This window comes from Rhinolophus sinicus, linkage group LG15, assembly GCF_036562045.2.
Source record: "Rhinolophus sinicus isolate RSC01 linkage group LG15, ASM3656204v1, whole genome shotgun sequence".
Taxonomy (NCBI): Eukaryota; Metazoa; Chordata; class Mammalia; order Chiroptera; family Rhinolophidae; genus Rhinolophus; species Rhinolophus sinicus.
Genome location: NC_133764.1, coordinates 37903744 through 37921513, shown reverse-complemented (window position 1 = coordinate 37921513; position 17770 = coordinate 37903744). Strand labels below are relative to the sequence as shown.

General features: G+C 52.3%; 1 long non-coding RNA gene across 2 annotated transcripts; it reads left to right on the top strand.

Annotated features, from left to right (window-relative positions):
* The first annotated feature begins 1728 nt into the window (after positions 1 to 1728).
* On the top strand, positions 1729 to 14299 carry LOC141568836 (uncharacterized). 2 transcript variants are annotated; one of them, XR_012492055.1, is made up of 6 exons: positions 1729 to 1802; positions 2081 to 2209; positions 10805 to 10937; positions 11884 to 12038; positions 13050 to 13108; positions 13789 to 14299. It is a non-coding gene; the product is annotated as an uncharacterized LOC141568836 (long non-coding RNA). The 2 variants fall into 2 exon arrangements; XR_012492054.1 differs by having other exon boundaries at positions 11884 to 13108.
* Positions 14300 to 17770: the final 3471 nt, after the last annotated feature.

Here is a 17770-nt window from a genome sequence, read left to right as displayed (position 1 = left end):
GAAAGGACAGGGTTGACAGTGGTTTAATCTTGCAGGTGTGATTCTGGGCGGGCAGGTTCCGGCTGGCCCAGAGGTACTCGGGAGACCCACTCACGCCTGCTGTTGCAGACTCCCCTGCCTGTCCTAGTCACTCTCTCTCTTCCAGGAGCCATGGACAAGCTGCAGACCCTGCTTCCACCAGGTGTTTTGGGTTCAGGCCCAGGGATAGGGGCAGGAACAGGTGTTTGGCCAGGGAGACCTGCTGAAGCCTCTGAAAGCACCTCTGTCCTTGCCACAGCCTGACTCTGCCTCCTTCCCACTGCTCTGAAACTGGAAAGGAATGTGCCCAAGTGGAAAAGAGGCCAGATATTCTGGATAAAAAAGGGGGAGTCTGACCCCAAAGGAGGATGTGTCTGTCCCTCCACTTATTTCACGGGACAAGGAGGCATTTGGAGCAGCAAGTGTCCATGGATACGCCTCCTGCGCTGTGGTGATCAGAGGCAGACAGCTCAGCTCCAGCCTGTGTGTGTCCATTGAGAAGCCACCTGCTACGTGGCCTCTGGTACAGGAAGTGCCACAGCCTCTGTGGAAGCTTCTGCCACTGCATGAGTGGAATCCATTCGCCCTTCCAGCCCAGAATCATCCGCGCCAGCCCAGTGAATATGTGGGCGTGCCCATGAGAGACAGAGACAGAGAGAGGATGGGAGGTGTGTGTGTGTGTGTGTGTGTGTGTGTGTGTGTACACGCACACGCAAGTGCATGCACACACACATGCCCAGAGAAAGCCTTTGCCAGGCCAAAGCAAACAGGAAGCACAGGAGAACATCTCGGTGTGGAATCTTCTCCAATGACCCTTTTAAATAAATGACAAACAGTTAAAACAAAAGCCCATTTAGCTTTTATGCCTGTGATTCGTGGTGTCCACTCCAGTTAATTACAGTGATTTAAAAACATCTGCATTTAATAAAGAACTTTCCCCTCCCCCTGTTCTCAATCTAACCCCTCCCCCCAGCCTTTCTTAAGGCCACTGGGCTAACTCAGGAATTATCGTCTCTACCAAGCCAGGCCATAGCTATCGAATGTGCAAGAAGATGAGACTGCAGCAAGCCTGGAGAACCAGGTGAGGATGGGGCTGGAAGGAAGGAGCGGGGCCAGGTGGGAGAGGTGAGGAAGGGGCTGGCGGGGAGGGAGCTGGGCAGGCCTTCTCCAGCAGAGGATCGCGGGCTGCAAAAGTTCAAATCTGGGGACTAGGTAATGGGTATGTTCCAAGCCCATCATTCATTCTAGGCCTTAGGGCTGTTTTTTTGACTAAAAGGGAGACTGAGGTAAGGCAGGGGGCTTCACTCTTCTCCTGAGGGTCTCCCTTTGTTCCAGGAAGAGGGCTGGGGAAGGAGAGAGAAGGGCAGGAGACTGAGAACAGCAAAGGGAGTGGAGAAACCTCCAAACTGGGCATTCAGCCCTGGGTCTAGAGCCTTCTTTTTATAAAACATGACGTCTGGTTTCTGGCTGCCTTCTGCTACCCTGGTGACATGTCTCGGGTCCTGCCTGTCATGGGCCACTGCGGCTCGTCAGTGGCCCCCAAATACATCGGCCCTGGGTGAATTTGTCTGGGCTCCAGCCTGCAACCAACAAGCAGAAAGGCTCTTGGCTGGGGCTGCTCCACTGCTGCCCCCGCCCAAGAATCTGGCTCCCGCAGCTGCACAGAGCACTCCCTCCCCTCCCCCTGCAGGTCCCAGTGTTCAGCACAGAGGAAGTGTAGGCCTGTCACCACGGAGACTGTCCTGGGTCTCCTGGGTCGCTGCTGACACCTGATTTCAGTGGAGGTGAAAAACTAAACATGGACTCCACCCAGCAGTTCAGGGCTTTGGGAGACCCAGATTTGGGGACCCTGGGAGGGTGAGGACATGGGCACAGGGGGGAAGGAGGAGAAGAAACCAGCTCTGGGGCACTGGGAAGTGACAGGCTCTCAAGTCCCCAGTGAGAGATCTAGGACTTCCAGAACGGGGGTGTGGGGGGTGCAGCAGGGCCAAGAAAAAGGGAGCAGGTGTTCAGGCATCACCAAGGGCTAATGTCCTCCCTCCTGGCCTCCACTTCCTGCCAGAAGCCTCTCCTCCCTGTAACTGGCCCACAGGGACTCACTGGCCGCGTGACCTTGGGTAAATGAGGTGGCCTCTCAATCATCTGTAGAATGGAGGCAGCGAGCGTGGGGCCTCACAGAGCTGTGCTGTAGGTAAGTGAAGACGTGCCCACGAATCAGCATGGCTCCTGCACTGGGGACGCACTCCGTCAACACGGCCTGTGCTTGGGCTGCTGTTTCAGCACCTACCCACTCCCTTCTCATCTTATCCATCCTGGTGTTTGTGTCTGTCTCCTCCAGAGGGGCGAGTCACTGAAGAAAACCGACCAGGTCTTTTTTATCCTTGTAGTTTTGGTAGCTTAACATAGTACATTGTGTGTGGCAGGCATCTAATATGTGTCATTGAGTTAAATTGAGTCAAATCTGGATTTTTGGTTTTCCCAAACTTGGGGAGTAAGGGAGCTATGGGCAGAGTTGCTCTCAGAGTGTTCTGATTGGGACTTCAAAGGAGAGATGACAAACCCATCCAGCCTCTTAGATAAGGGCTCTCCTGAAGAGGTGGCCAGGGTAACCCTGGTTGTTAGCAAAGATTAGTTGTTGTCTCTTGAAAGGGCAACGTGAAACCACAAACCTTTCTCTTCGTGTGAGTTTACAGCTAATTTACAGCATGTCCTATGTTTGAGCTGCTAAGATTTCCCATAACGTAACAGAGCCCAACAATATCCTGGGTTCACCAAGAGCTGCAGGCTCTTTGTTCCTGAGAACTCCTGGCAATGACCAGCCCTTGGCAGCACAGAGCACACTCACCGTTGTTAGGTGACCCTATTCTTTGCAACCCATGATCTAGTGAGAATCCCGTGGCCCAGGGCTAGCACACAGTCAGAGCTCAATAAATATTTCTTGAATGAATGAAAGAATGAATGAATGAACAGTGAATAAAATGCCAGAGTGGAGCCATATGCTTTTAATACAAAGTCGGTGGGTTTGATTCCAAAAAGCTTTGTCTCTTTTCAGAATTAAGTCTGTGCTGTGTGGTCCTATGGAAGGGCTTTCTCTGGTTGCTTCTTAGCTCATTCAGCAACTATTTATTGAGCCCCTATCATGGATCAGGCTCTGAACTCTGGAAAGGAGTGGGACGTAGCAACCCAGCCCATCACCACTGTGGGAGATGGTCTCCAGCTCTGGGAGCCTGTCCACATGACACGGGTGGAGCAGTACCCCGGTGGTGACAGCTTTGTAAGTTATTGCTGCTTGGCACTTGCTCCCAGACAGCATTTTGAGTCTTGCCCTTTGAGTGTGATGCCCTCAATGTTTTGCTCTCCAGGCTAAGATCCCCAAGCGGGAAAGGTTGGGATGACTTGGGTTGAATTTCTGGCAATTTCAAAATCTCCAGGATTGATCGATCCATCTATCCGTCATCAACCATTTATGAATGGGGCCACAGGGTCCAAGCCTTACGCAAATTCTTGCTAGAACATACCCTGGGCCCCCAACTTCCTCCACTGAGTGCCAGGCCTGCCGGGTGAACCCCTTGTATTGTTGGGCTCTGCTGACGTCATGGAAAATCTTAGCAGCTCATGCACAGGACTCGCACTTGTCAATTAGCAGAGAGCTGATCTCCAAAAGAGAGGTTTGTGGTTTCACGCTGTCCTTCCAGGAGACAAAGGGCCCTTTCCCCTGGCCGCTGAGGAGCGTTTTCCCGGGCACGCTGCTGGGCTACCCACCTCCAAGGCTGTGCAAAGCGGGCCCTGCCCCTGTCCAGACACGGGAGGTGGAGGTCAGGGAGATACCTGCATTTGTCCCGGCACCTGTGCCCACACTGAGCTACCTGCGTGAGAGGGAGGGGTGAGGAAGCTCTTGGGGAGGGGTGGGGGTGGGGGGTGGCTTGCTTGCTCGTCGGAGTAGGAATGACAAATGGCTCCCGCTGGGCACCCTGCCTGCCTTCCTGCTGGATCATTCATCTCCGAGGCGAGTGATTTGCATACTGACGTGTGGGAACTGCTTCCCTCAGCGCTCGCCTCCCAGGCTCACCCCTTTCCTCTCCTCCTCGTTAGCATTCTAGCCCAGCTCAGAACGGGCTGCCAGCCCCATGGCCACCTTGAGTGACGCCCCAAAGCCCTTGAACACTTCCCTCACTGGCACTGCTGAAAAGGATAGTTTGTTTCCAAACAGCTCCAGTTAAAATCGCCAAAGCTCTGGGGTGGCCGGTTAGCTCAGTTGGTTAGAGCACAATGCTCATAACACACAAGGTCGCCGGTTCGATCCCCTCAGAGGCCACTGAGATCTGTGCCCTCCTTAAAAAAAAAAAAAAAAAAAAAAAAGTCAAAGCTCCTCTGAGGGGCAAGCATAAGATCCCAATTCGGTTGGGGGTGAGGGGAAGAGTTGGGACAAATGACACTGTGCCCTGCCATTGGATGTTCTGATAAGGGGGCGGGAAGACCGACTGCCCACCCTTGTGCCAGGCACCCTTCCTGCACCATTCAGTTCCCCGATTTACAGCAGTGCTGCAGGCCTGACATTCCAGCCCTGGATCTGCTGACTCCAAAGCCCAAAGCCCACAGGTCAGCAGGAGGCCACCTGCACTCCAGGGCCATCAGGGGAAGAGGGTGGGTGGTGGTGACCAGTGACTGGCCACCCGGAGGCTGGAGGGGCTGGGCAGCAGAGTGGCTTGATCAGGCTAAGATCCAGGCCCAATTCCCCCTCCAGGTGCTTCTCGGCTTCCTGATGAGCTCATGCGTCCCCCCGCCACCATGGCACTACCACGTGCCCAGAGACTTCCAGATGCCCCCAATTTGCAGGGCCAGCCACTCTGGGGGTGGCACCTGGCCATGGAAACAGTCACTGGCCATCACCAGCCCAGTGGGTGAGTTCCTGGTTGAGGGTGTCCCTCAGGGGTAAGGCCAGTGTAGGGGGCTTCTGAGGGCTGGGCAGGGCTCTCTGGGAGGTTCAGTGGGGATGGGGTGTCCCAGGGGAGAAGTTTCCTGAATTGGACAAGGCTGTACAAGAAACCCACTTGGAATCTGTGCCAATGTTGTCGAGGCCCTTCCCAGATAACCAACGCAGGCTGCACATTTTAGCACAGAGGGAAGCCGCCTTATACTTGATACTCAGGAAGGGTCTGGGGGCTTTTCATGGAATGGCCTCCTCCCCTGGTCCTCTGCCCTCAGGCTCTCTCTCTGAGAAGGGGCACTGCCTTGGGTGTACCCCTCAGTCCCCTGGCGAGGAGAAGGCTCCACTTTCCTTTTTTCCTGGACTGTGACAAATAGTGCAGGACCAAGAGCAGGCAGGGTTTGGGGGGAGCTGTCTGTTCCATGTGTGGGCAAGGAGGACACGCAGTGTCCATAGGAAATTTAAAAACAACAGTCAAGCCAGCAAAAATTGCTGCATTGTGTGAACACCACGCGCCTGCAATATTCCCAAAATGTGTTTTTGTTGGTCGACGTTCTAAATAATTGCTGTTACTGTTGGGTTATAATAATATATATGTGAGCGTCCAATTAACGCGTTCTTATTACTTAACCATGGGGAAGTATCTCGTCCTTCATGGGAGTCAATGTGGAAAGCCCCAGTTGTGCTGCAGGCTGCCCGTGGGGGATGGCCGGCCGCGTTCATCTGGGGAGTACGTTCGTTTGTAAGCATGCGGAATCCTTCGCGATGCATTCTGGTGCAGTTTGTGTGTCTCATCCCCGAGGAGCTGCACTGCCAGAGGGTTAGAAATAAACAGGCACAGCACAGTGACCACAACCGAGACACAGCTGGACGCACCTCAGCTCAGTCCTTCTGTGGGACTCCGTGTACTATGATTTTATGTGTGTTTAACATTTAAAACGGTGAGGCCATAGGAACTGTGACAAGCTGCATTTACGCTTGGAAAGTATAAATTTTAGTGGGTACACGACATAGTTTACTGAATTCAGACTATCTTTTTCAAATGAAAATTTATTCTTTTAAAATGCTTGCTTTCAATCACAGATCAAGAAAAGAATGGCTAGTAAGCATTTCATTCCTGTATTGGTTTCCTGCGCTGCTGTAACAAACTACCACAAACTCGGGGGCTTGCTACAGTATACGTCTATTATCTTACAGGTCTGGAGGTCAGATGTCTCAGGTGGGTGTCACCTGGCCAAAATGAAGGTGTTGTCAGGGCCGGGCACCCTCCAGGGAATCCAGGTGAGGGCCCCTGGCCTTTTCCAGCTTCTAGAGGCTGCCTGTGGTCCTCAGTTTGCAGCCCCTTCCTCCACCTTCAAAGGGCTTCACTCCAATCGTGCTTTTGTCCTCAGGTAGCCTTCTCCACTCTCAAATCTCCCTCTGCATTGCTCTTCGAAGGAAGGACCCACGTGATTGCTTTGAGGGGCCCCCCTGGATAATCCAGGATACTCTCCCCATCTCAAAACACCTTAATTTCATTGGCAAAGACCCTCTTGCCATATATGGTAACAGTCACAGTTTCTAGGGATGAGGATATTTTGGGGGGCTGTTATTCAGCCCACCACAATTACCAAAATTACTTTGTTGTGTGGGGTGGGGGTTAAAAGAAATCACCCACATGAGACGAGGCCTGAGGCCTGGCACTGCAGAAAATACCTGCAGGAAGCACGTTTTGTTGCAGGTGAGGGGGAGGCTGAATTTTGATGCAGGTCAGGGATGCATGTGTGGTCTGTGGGCTTGATTGAGTGGTGTGCGAAGGCCGGTGGAATGTGAGGCTGTTTGTAGGGCTGTAAATCTGGTTCTGCTCCAGGGTCAGGCTTGGTCCCTGTAGGACCTTTATGTTTTATTCTTAGAAAATGATCTTCATGACACATGCATTACTTATTACTGTACATGTATGTCTACATATACCGTACAAACACTCCAGAATTGATTGAAGGCCTACTCTGTGCAGGCTTTCTTCTAGATCCTGGAGATTCAGCAGTGAACCTACAGATAACCCCTGTGCTTGTGGAGTTTACATCACATCTGTGTGTATTTATTACTTGTGTCGATCTTGGGCTGTGTGTTCCTTGAGGGCAGGCCCGTTCCCTAAGAAGAGTGCCTGGTCCATGGCAGGCCTCTGTGAACACTGATTGGATGAGTTAATGCCTCGTTGGGTCCGTCTCTGAGAGGTAGGAATTTGGAGTTAAGGCTCTTTGAGTAACAATATCCCCACAGATGACATGTACGGATTTTCTTGTTTCCACAAGAAAATTTCTCGTGGTGATGCTGTTGTTTTTCCTTTCATGTTTCCTCAAAGTCTTGGAATTCAGTGTCTGTTGTGGATCCAAGTTGAATTTCTGAACAACTAAGGGTGCAAGGTTCAAAGCCAGCCCTTTGGTGGATCATTCACTGTTTTGCTGAGACCTGTGTTAGGTACCATGAAATCCAGCAGACTGAAAATATGGTCTTAGGAGAAGTAATTTCCCCTAGATCCCTGGACCTAAAAACCCCTCCATTTGGCCCTTAAACTTTGCACTACTTTCTATTGCCCCCCATTTCCCTAAACAATACCCTAAATGGTGTTGTCCAAAACCCTTGGGCCTCCACCCAGCCCCGTTCTCCATACAGACTGGACCGAGAGGCGGAGGAATCAGACAGGAAGATGCTCAGTGTCACAGGGAACAGCAGCTGCGTTTGGGGCGGGTGCTGTTCTCCAGGCCATCAGCTCACCGCTTTGGATTAGTTTGGGGAATTTTCTGATTCTCTTTTGGCCCTGTAGAAAGGGATCAGCGCTCCATACTTCACCTCAGCTTTCCTGAATCAGTTCAGAATCTTTCAGACTCAGAGGGAAAAAATAAAGAAGAAACTGGCTGAACTCACAGAGACTGAGGCAAAGCCAAAGCTCTATGCTCCTTTAGTGATCCAAACCCTTAAAGTTTGCAGAGGCTGGTGCCATCTGTCCCGGGGTGGGGTGTGCAGGAAGAGAGGCCCAGATGGGACCCTTGAGTTACCGAAAGACAAGCCCAAGAAGAGAGACAGATCAAAGGAAAAGAGGCTAAATAGCAGACACCCCCCCCCCCCCAAATGGACACACATTCAGGCTGTGATTCCCGCCCGGTGTTCCGATGACATGAGCCAGGAGAACAAAACTAAGGGAGGCTTTTAAATGTCATCACCAGGCTTCTCTGTGGAATCAGAGCTTTGTTATTTATTGTGTCCCATGAGGAACACAGAATTCCTTATGTTCAGCGGGGCTGGAGCACTTTCAGCTCGGCCGTCCAGCTGAGCGCCGTATCACGGCACCACGTCAATTTGAGTCGTTCTCCGTAGAGATGCTAGAAGTGGAAGAAGAATTTTCTTTCTTAAGTGGGTGTCACCCAGGATCATGGCACACCAGACGACAATGGCAAGAAGCAAAGGGAATGGGTCGCATCAGCCTCTGCCTGCCAGTCACCAGGATTTAGGGAGGTGCGTGTGTCTACAAGTGGCACGCTGTCCCAACCCCCACCCGCTCCCTCTGGGCACGGTGGGGATTTGCCTGAATATCTGTGAACTAAAAAGGCCTAAACGTGTGCAGCCAGTTGGCTGGGGCTCCAGGCTTTAGCTGCCTCCTGTCATTGTCCCAAAGCCTGAGCCTAGCGTCCCTGAACCTCCAGCCGCTCCTCTGTGTCCTTGGGGGAGAGGGACAATTGGGTGACGCCCTGGCCAATCTGGGCAGCCGCAGCAGCTTGGCCCCATTTCACCTTGATGCCGGCAGAGCTTCCTTCTGCTTTCGGAATGGGGAAGCTCAGACATCAATCTGAGCTTTCCAAGGAGTTTCAGTTCCACGTTTTGGGCTGAAAGGAGGCACGCTGACAGCTTTTGCCCACATGACGACGTTCAGGGACCACGCCAGTGCTTTCTAGCAAGACCAGAATGTCCAGCCAGGGTTTCAGGGATGAGCTGAGTCCTCTCTTCCCAGAATCCTCTCTTCTTCTTTTAAAGGAGACCTTTTAAATGAGGCTTTGACACTTGGTCATAACAAGGCAGCGCCTTGGAAAGAAACTGCATGAAAAATGTTACGTTGCACACCCGAGACAACGTCCGAGCAAGCTGCATTCGGTAAAAAATATTCTGCTTAATTGATTTTCTAAGAAAAAATTGGCTGTGTTTCCGTGGGCCTGTCTATTGATCTGCAGCCCCACACAGAAGTAATGAAGACGCGCTCTGATCAATAAGGCCAACGTGTGTCTTACTCTGTCTGTTCTGCCCGCCTGCCGGGGACGCGGCCAGCCGGGGTCCCCAGACGCCATCTGAATGTGAGCAGCCTTCTCCATGATGGCTGAGATTTATTTCTATTGGCATAAACATAACAAATGAAACCCTGATGACTTTTCTTGCTCTGAAAGCCCAGAATATATCACATCAGTCATCATGAAACACACAAGAACACAATTTGCAAAAAGAAAAAAGAAAGAAAGAAAAACTGCAGTTTTGAACCTTAGTGTGTTAACTCCTCCCCCATGCTTAATTAGGATAATATTTTACTCTTATGATTTTCTTTCTTTTATATGCTCTGTCCCCCCGACCCCCGCCCTACCCTTCAGATCGGTTTCACAAGTCTTAGAAGGTTTTTCTGCTTCTGAGGTGAATACCAAGTACAGGTAGCTGTAATTGCAGGTTGATAATTCTGAGTAGAACTAACATTGCTGTCTTATCCTCTAAAAAATAATGTCAAATGAGATAAGGCACCGGCAATAATACACAAGCGGCAGTCGGAGAAATACTGCATTTGCTGCAGAAAGAAGAGCTCCCTGTACCTGATACATAATCTTGGCTACTGTTAATTTCAGAATTTATCATTTGCATTTTGCCCTTAAGCCAGAGGACACTGCCTGATGCAGACTCTCACCACAGGCGGTGGCAGCTCATCCTGCTGCTTTGAACATGCTGTTGTCAGGCTAGCCCTGTACTAACCGATCGCCACCCCTCCAGGGAAGGTGGTGGGAGTGGCTGGGTGGGTAGGGGTGCGTGATGCAAAATAAGGTCGTTAAAATGGGGACCAGCTCTCGCAGGACTTCGTCTGAGGGCCCTGGAGAGCCGTGGAGATTTTTATGAGGGGAGAGAAATAACCAGATGTGGGACTAAACAGCCATCACTGGCTACAGGGCAGAACTGCTGTTCTCAGCCCCCCTTTTTGTGCCAACGATGACGACGATGATGATAAGAATAGCTAACACTTACAATGGGCCCGGCTCTGCTCTGAGTTTTATATCCAGCAACTCATTGAGTTCTCACGCCAGCCCTACCAGGGCGATACCAGTATTCTCCCATTTTACAGAGGAAGCACACACAGCGAGGTCCCACACGACAGGTGACCATCACACGAAGCACAGACCCTTGGTCAGGTGTGGAGTCACCCCCCCCCCTCAGCTCCCCAGGGATACGTGCTGGATAGGAAGCACCTGAGTGAGGTTACCTTTCTTAGAGGGTTGGTAACTTTGACTCAGACTAAATCGTATTCTAAAATGCAAACCTTTGGGGATAATGCAGCTAGTGGTGACTGATGGAGTGTACACACCTTCAGTGGGTATTACGGCTATAAAGTCCAATTTGGAGAGTGGTATGGAGGCTGGGAGAGCTGCCGGGAGCAGGGCAGGGGGATGGTGTGACCAGCGTGGAAGGATGGTGCCTGCCTTGGCATGGAGGGGAGAGCAAGGACTGCGGGCCTGTGCCCAGGGGTCCCTCGTAGTAACCTGGTGGATGGGGGTGCCGTTCAGAGGGGGGTGTGTACCTGTGTGCAGGTATTTATGCCGTCACCCCACAGATGTTTGTTGAGCCTCTTCTCTGTTCTAGGTGCTGGGACACAGCAGCAACATGCTGGGGACACAGCTCCTGGAGGTGACACACCAGTGGGGAACAAACGTGTCCACAGCGGGGGACAGAGAAGGAGGAGCTGAGACGGGCTGAGGGGAGAGCAGGAGGGCTGGTGAGTTCAAAGCTCCGACATATGCCACACACTTTCCATCCAACATCCCGGTTAATTCTTACAACCGGTGCGCAGGAGGCACTGTTGGGAGCTGGCTGGTCCCCAGGGGCCCGTTCAGACAACTCGCCTGCTTTGAACCACTCAGGGAGCGTGGAAAGAGCCTGGGGATGGGACAGGCAAGCTGAAGGAAGGGCTGGGTCCTTCTGTCCCGTTAGCGGCTGCCTAAGTAGCGGCGGGTGGGGGGGTCTTCTCAACAGAAGGCCTCCCCCCACCCCAGTGTCACCCCGCTCTACTCCACGTCCTGGAAAGCTCAGAGTTCATGCCTCATTTGGGCCAGATGACAAAGCTTAGGAGGTAATTTCTCAACACAGTCACCCACCTAAGTGGCCTTTGGTGCCACAGGTCCTCTCCGAGTTCCGTGGCAGCATCCCCGGGACCCTTTAAAATAGAAGGGAAGCCCAGGCGCCCTCCCAGCCCTGGGAAGTCAGTGCCCCCAGGTGATCCTAAGAGCAGCCCAAGCTGACAGCTTCCGGGGTTAACCCAGCAGTGTGCGTCCTCCGTAGGTTTAGGCGACAGTGCTCTGGAACCAAACAGAAGGCACGGGGCAGGACGGATGGGGAGAAACAAGGGAGTGGGGACTCGAAGACAAATTCCTCTGTCCTCCCGCCTTGTCTAGTGAGCAGAGAGCCACAGGCTGGGGACCTTCGGTGGGTGAGAACTGTGTGTGGCACAGCGAAGGCACTCAATGACTGTTTGCGAGTGAAAATGTGTGCAGTGATGGAAGATGGGGGTGGGGTGGGTGGATGGATGGGTGGTGACGGAAGATGGGGGAACAGCAGTTTGGCCCCTTCTCATTGATGTTGTCACACAGTGTGGTTGTGGGGGCGGAGATGGGAGGTGGCTGAGAAAGTGGGGTGTTCTGTTCACTTTGGCTCTGGCTTCACAGGAAACGCTCATGGAAATGAAGACTGTGTCGGTATAAAATTAGAGCTTAGACTGTGAGCCAGCCTTGAACACAATTTGTCTCCACCGAGAAGCTGGAAGAATCTCAGCGTCCTGAGGGAATCTTTAAGTCTTCTAGTTTCTTGGTCCGCTTTCCAGGTGAAATCCTATCCCGAGCGTGGCTGGCTTCCAGCTCGTGGGTTCCGCTTTCTCGTTGGGGGGCCTACTTGGTCGGGACCCCCCAACATCTCCTTCCCGAGGTCTCAGCCTCTGTGTCTCTGGCTCTAACTGGGAACCCTGTTCCCCACTTCCCTCCTGCCTTCCTGGCCTGGCCCTTTGCCCCCTCGTAAGCCTGGCAGACTGTCCTTCCGAGACCCTGCTCCATTGTTTGATGTTGGTTCAAGGACATGGGTGAAGTGTCAGTGTGTCATCGCGCTGGGAGCAGCCCCTTTACAGAGCTGCTCTCTATTCTCCAGTTATATCCTTTCTACATTTTGGTGTTAGAAAGTCCTTTAATTTATAAGATAACGGTGATGTTGGATGGCAAACGCTTTAAAAACTGTACTTACTCAAAGATTAAGCTGGCTGTTCACGTCCATCCCCTACTTCTGTTTTGGAATTTTGCCACACGGTGACATCTGGGGGGTGGGGGGTGTTTCATCTCCAGGTGAGGTGGCCACAGGGCAGGGCTTCCAGGCAGAGAGATGGAATTAAGGAGGGAGGCGGGCAAGAGAACCCCAGGAGCTCAGGTGCCTCGCTTTCTCCCAGCCTACGTGTTGGGTGGACATTGATTTGACAAACATTGATTGAGCACCTACTGTATGAGAGACACTGGGCTGGATCCAGGAAAAACCAAGACATAGGACCAGTCTCTGCCCTCGGGGTGGGGGCTAAGACTACAAGGCAAAAAGTGACACCTGGGGAGAAATGGAGTGTCTTCAGAGGGTGGGACCACTGCTGGCATCACATGTCCCCCAGTGAAGTCACATTGTTACTTGGGTTAGTAACTGGGCCTGGAATTCCATTCTGTTAAAGGGGACAAAAATCTACACCTCAGAGATAATACCTGGCAGACATCATTGGCCGAGACAGACCTGTGTGTATGTGTGTCTCTGTGTGTGTCTTACATGTAAACCCACATCACGGCATTTTACATCGTTTTGTTTGTAGGTTAGCTTCACGCTGGTGGTGAAGAATGGGGAGCGTGATGTACACAGGTGTGGAAACAGGTGTGTCATTTTGAATCTTTAGTGTTGGCTGCAACCCTTGTTATTATCATTATTGTTTAATGTCTGGTCCTCATGTGTATATGAGAGAGAGAGAGAGAAGCAGGGACAGAGAGAGAGAATGGCCAGAGATAGAAAATGGTTCCTAGCTGCCTCATGTGATCCGTTTTCTCTTGGCCTGAGTTTGTAGTGAGATCAGCCAAAAGGAAAATGAGAATGAGAGTGAGTGTACGGTAGAAGGGAAAACCATTTCCGGAGCATGTCATGTTTCAAACTTGGGGATGGGATGTGGTTTGGGGTTTGGGCACGTGCGTGACATCGCTGCCTCCGCCATTCCAGTGGTCAGCACGCTTGTTTGACAGCTGGATGGCCATCGGAGGCAGGGCTCTTCTGGAAGTCCCTCTGGATGGGAGGGGTCGTTGTCAGGCACTTTTTGGGCATGGATATCCCAACGGAGCCCCCACTTCCGGAATGCGTGCCATGTGCTGGCACGCTCACCATCCCGCAGTCCCAGCCCCAGCCCACTGCCCACTTTCTGCTTTTCCAACACATGGCGCTCTCGCTGGTTCAGAGCTCTCTCTCTCTCTCTCTCTCTCTCTCTCTCTCTCTCACACACACACACAGACACCTTTTGTTTTTCTTTTCTTAGCTGGAACATTGGATGTTTTCTTCTTCCTCCCCAGGAATGAAGCCATCACAGTGACTCTTGAATCTAAATTTCCTGCAAAAAGAGAAAGCAGCTTGGTTCCTGCTGGTGTGAGAGGTGGCCTCTGTCCTCCGTCATCACAAGCTGCAGTTTTGTGGAGCCCGCACCAGCCCACAGCTCATCTTCCCTTCCTCTGGGAAGCAAAGCGAGTGCCAGATCTCTGACATGTCAAACCAGCAAATTACAGGGAGAATTCCGGCACGATGAACCTGACCCCGCACCTAGGAGGCTTAAAAATATGGTAATGCAATTAGCAGCCTCAGCAGCCTAATGAAGCCGTTCTAAAACGCTGATAAAATACCACTAAAGGAAAATGCTTAAGAGCCTCTTCAAACTTTCCAAAATGTGAAGTGCAGCCTGATGGAGAAAATGGCAATCTAGTCTCCTTTCTCCCAGGTTCAAGATTAATTAGGGGCTTATTTAGTGCATGAATGAGGAAACAAATGAACTCTTGGATGGCAAAGCACTGAAACCAATTTTTTTCATCTTTTTTTACAATTACATTCCTATCATAAAAGTCTTCATTACACGTTGTCACCAGTGCGTATTGTGTGAGGGATGCCTGGGCTTTTGATAAGACTGCATTTCCTTCCCATTAAAGAGGGCTCTTATAACAAAAGCCTCTTGTTTTTGCCTAGCAGCTAAGGGTTGTGGCCTGAAACGGGAGTAAATTCAACTCCCTACTTGCCCTCCTTAAGCTAAGTTCACCTTCCTCGTCTGCAGACATGACCATGTCCCAAACAGGACAGCTCACGAGGCGCTGGGTGAATGTACCTGACTCCCTGGATGGTCCATTTGTTTATTCAGCTGTTTATGATGACAGACAGACGTGGTAAGAGAAGTGGGTCCTGCAGACCTTTCTCCCCCTCCCCACAAACAGCCTTTGGGGGAAAGCCAGTCCAAACAACCACCCTGCTCCATCCCACCAGTCACTCCATACATTCCGCAAATGCTCGTGGGTACTTATGCTATGTATGCTCTGCTGGGTGCTGGGGGGACCGCAGTGAAGCAAACCTATATTCTCCTGCTCAGGGAGCTTATAGACTGGGGTTGGTTGCCTTGATATTTGCAGGTTACCTTGGTCATTTCTGGCGCTGGTCTGGCTGTGCTGGGACTCCACAGCAGATATCACCTTTATCTATTGGATATGTCTATGGAGCTGAGCGACATCACAGGTTGATGTGAACACAGAAGGCTACGCTGGCCTTGAGTGTAGCTTTTATCTGCATGTGCCTCTCCTCCTGCATCCACGAACTGGGGAAATGACTACTGGTGACTGCCGTGTCACACTGTGGTGATTGGATTCTCAGGGGCATGATCCCTTTCTCCTGGTGTTCAGGCCCTGCCTGTGTGGTCCCCTCCGTGAGTGTGGGCAGGACCCGTGACTGACAGGATCTATGTGATTAGGTTACCTAAGATTGTAAAGCCGTCTAGTAAGGAAACTCTCTCCCTCGCGGGCCCTGACTGAGCAAGTGGCCACGGATGAGCTCCTTTGGAGACGCCATGAACCGGAAGCTGAGTGGACCCCCCGGCTGACAGCCAGCAAGAAACTGAGACCCTCAGTCCAAGAGTGCATAAAGCACAGAATTCTGCCAATAACCATGTGAGTCTGGAAGTGGATCCTTCCCCAATCCAGCCTCAGATGAGATCACAGCCTGACCTGGACGGACTGCTTTGTGAGCCCCTGAGCTGATGGACCCAGACCAACTGTGTCAGGACTCCTGACCCACAGAAACTGTGAGATAAATCACCGTGTGTTGTTTTAAGCTCATCAGTTTTGGGGTAATTTGCTATGCAGCCACAGGACACTGGCGAGGCCACGCACACTCCTAAGTGGGTACACAGGTTGGTTAATTTTAAGCAACAGGCAACGCTGTGACAGTAAGGATTAGAGTGAGACAGGGGCCACATTTGATGGAGAGACCTCTATGCACCTGAGGCTGTTCTGGGGCCCAAGCAGAGAGGACGGCCCTGGGGGATGGTGATTAGCGTGCAGGGTCCGGTCTCAGGGCACCTGGATCTGAGCAGCTGGACCACCTCTTAGCTGCTTGATGCTGGGTGGGTGCTCTAACCTCAGGGAGCCTCAGCTTCCTCATATACAAAGTAGAGGTGAAGATCGTCCCTTTCTCCTCCTCCGCGTAGAAGGAGTACATGCCATACTGGGTATGAGAGTATTTAACTCAGTACTTGGTCCGTAGAGAGTTCACAGGGAAGCACAGCTTTAGAGACATAAATGGTAATGAAATCCATGTGACGAAGCAGCAAGGTATGAGTGTTCCTATCTTACAAATGAGGAAGCAGAAGTCCAGGGAGGTTAAGGAACACGTCCAAGGTCACACCGCTAACTAGGGCCTCATCCCCCGCCAACAGGTTTGTGCTCCCCTGAGTTGGCTCCTGCATCCTGCCTGTTTGGAATGGTGACAATTGTGGTTCCTTGAACCAACAGGTACAGTTGAAGGGATTTCCGAGAGCTGCCCAGGGGAGGTGTGCCCTTGGGGCAGCAGGAAGTGTGGTTCGGATTTCTTCTGTTGGTTCTTCGTCTGCCTCATACAGCTCAGAGCTGGCTGGGGCTGGAAAGCCCCTCGTGGCAGGCCAAGGACACACATCTTGGGCCATGCACCCAGTGGGCCGGCTAACAGCTATTGAGCCAGGCAGACCACAGCGATGCCAGGCCAAGCTGGGGCCCCACACGAGGGAGGCAGTGTCCAGGACGCCTCCTGTCCTGGGGTCCCGGGCAGATGACTCTTCTTGTTTGTATGTTTTGTTTCTATAGAGATGTCTGTGGCCTCTGCACTGACTTGCATTCCCATGTCTGTTCATTAGCTCCAAAAAGCACATGTAGGGCGGCTGCAGCCACCCGTATCCAGAGGGGCTGGCTGATATTCGGTGGAGATGCCAACACCCTCTCGGTGTAGGGGGGCATCTTTGGTGCCGGCATTCTGGCTTTCCTGGTTACTCTGGTGAATTATCACCCACGTCTGTGCTGTGTCCTGGCTTCCATTCACCTTGGATGGCGACCTTCACCTTGGTGAACCTCTTGTTTTTGAAGGTTAATTGTAGCAGGTACAGAACCAGCGTGGGCACGAGTCCCCCACTGTGCCATCCCTGACCCTCAGGGCCAGCACAGAGCCTGGCAGGCAGCAGGAGCTCAGAGCGTGCTCACGCCTGCATGAGTATGGCTTGTCCCCTCATCCGGGTACAGAGGTTTGTGGGTGTAAGGAGTGTCGCACCTGGAGGGCGATTTCTGAAACAGGTTCCTCTTCCTCTGGAGCGTTTGAAAGCGGACAGGGCTGATAGTTCAGGCTGCATGAAGCAAGAAGGGGCCAGCGGGGCCGTCCTGAGGAGGGGTGCGTCTCTGACTGCTACTCGCAGCCCCAGGTCCTAGCCCACCACCATGGGGTGCGGGGAGGCTATGGATATCAAGAGGGAGACTCCTGGGCCTGCCTATTCCACCCTTCCCCCTCCACCCCCTTTGCATTTCTCATCTCAGACAAGGAGGTATTGGGAGTAGGAGGGGGGTTAGAGAAAAGCCAGAATCCATGACCGAGTCTGGCAGCTGGAGCTGAACCGCGCTGCCGAGGGCCCTGGCCACTCAGAGAAGTGTCGGACCCTCGTCAGGTCAGTGGCATCGCTGCTGGACTTAAGACAATGCTGTCGGGCTGGGGGACAAATGGTGGCCTTCGGGCCCCTCCCTGCAACCTTTTGGACGTGTCCTTCCACTGTCTGCTTTGCCCTTCACTGCCTCGCCTTCCCAATTCCGCAAACAGCTACCCTGAGGCCGGCCTCTTTTCTCTTGGCCTCACTGCCTCTTTTCTCTGAGCGTGAACATGGCCGTGGAATCTTGGCTCCTTCTCCAGGGCAGAACCTTGCAGCTCTTGGGTGCCACCAGCAGCACTTTCTCAGCAGGCCCCAGGTGCCCGTGGCCTGGGGACAGATGCCAAATGAGGGCCGAGTGTGTG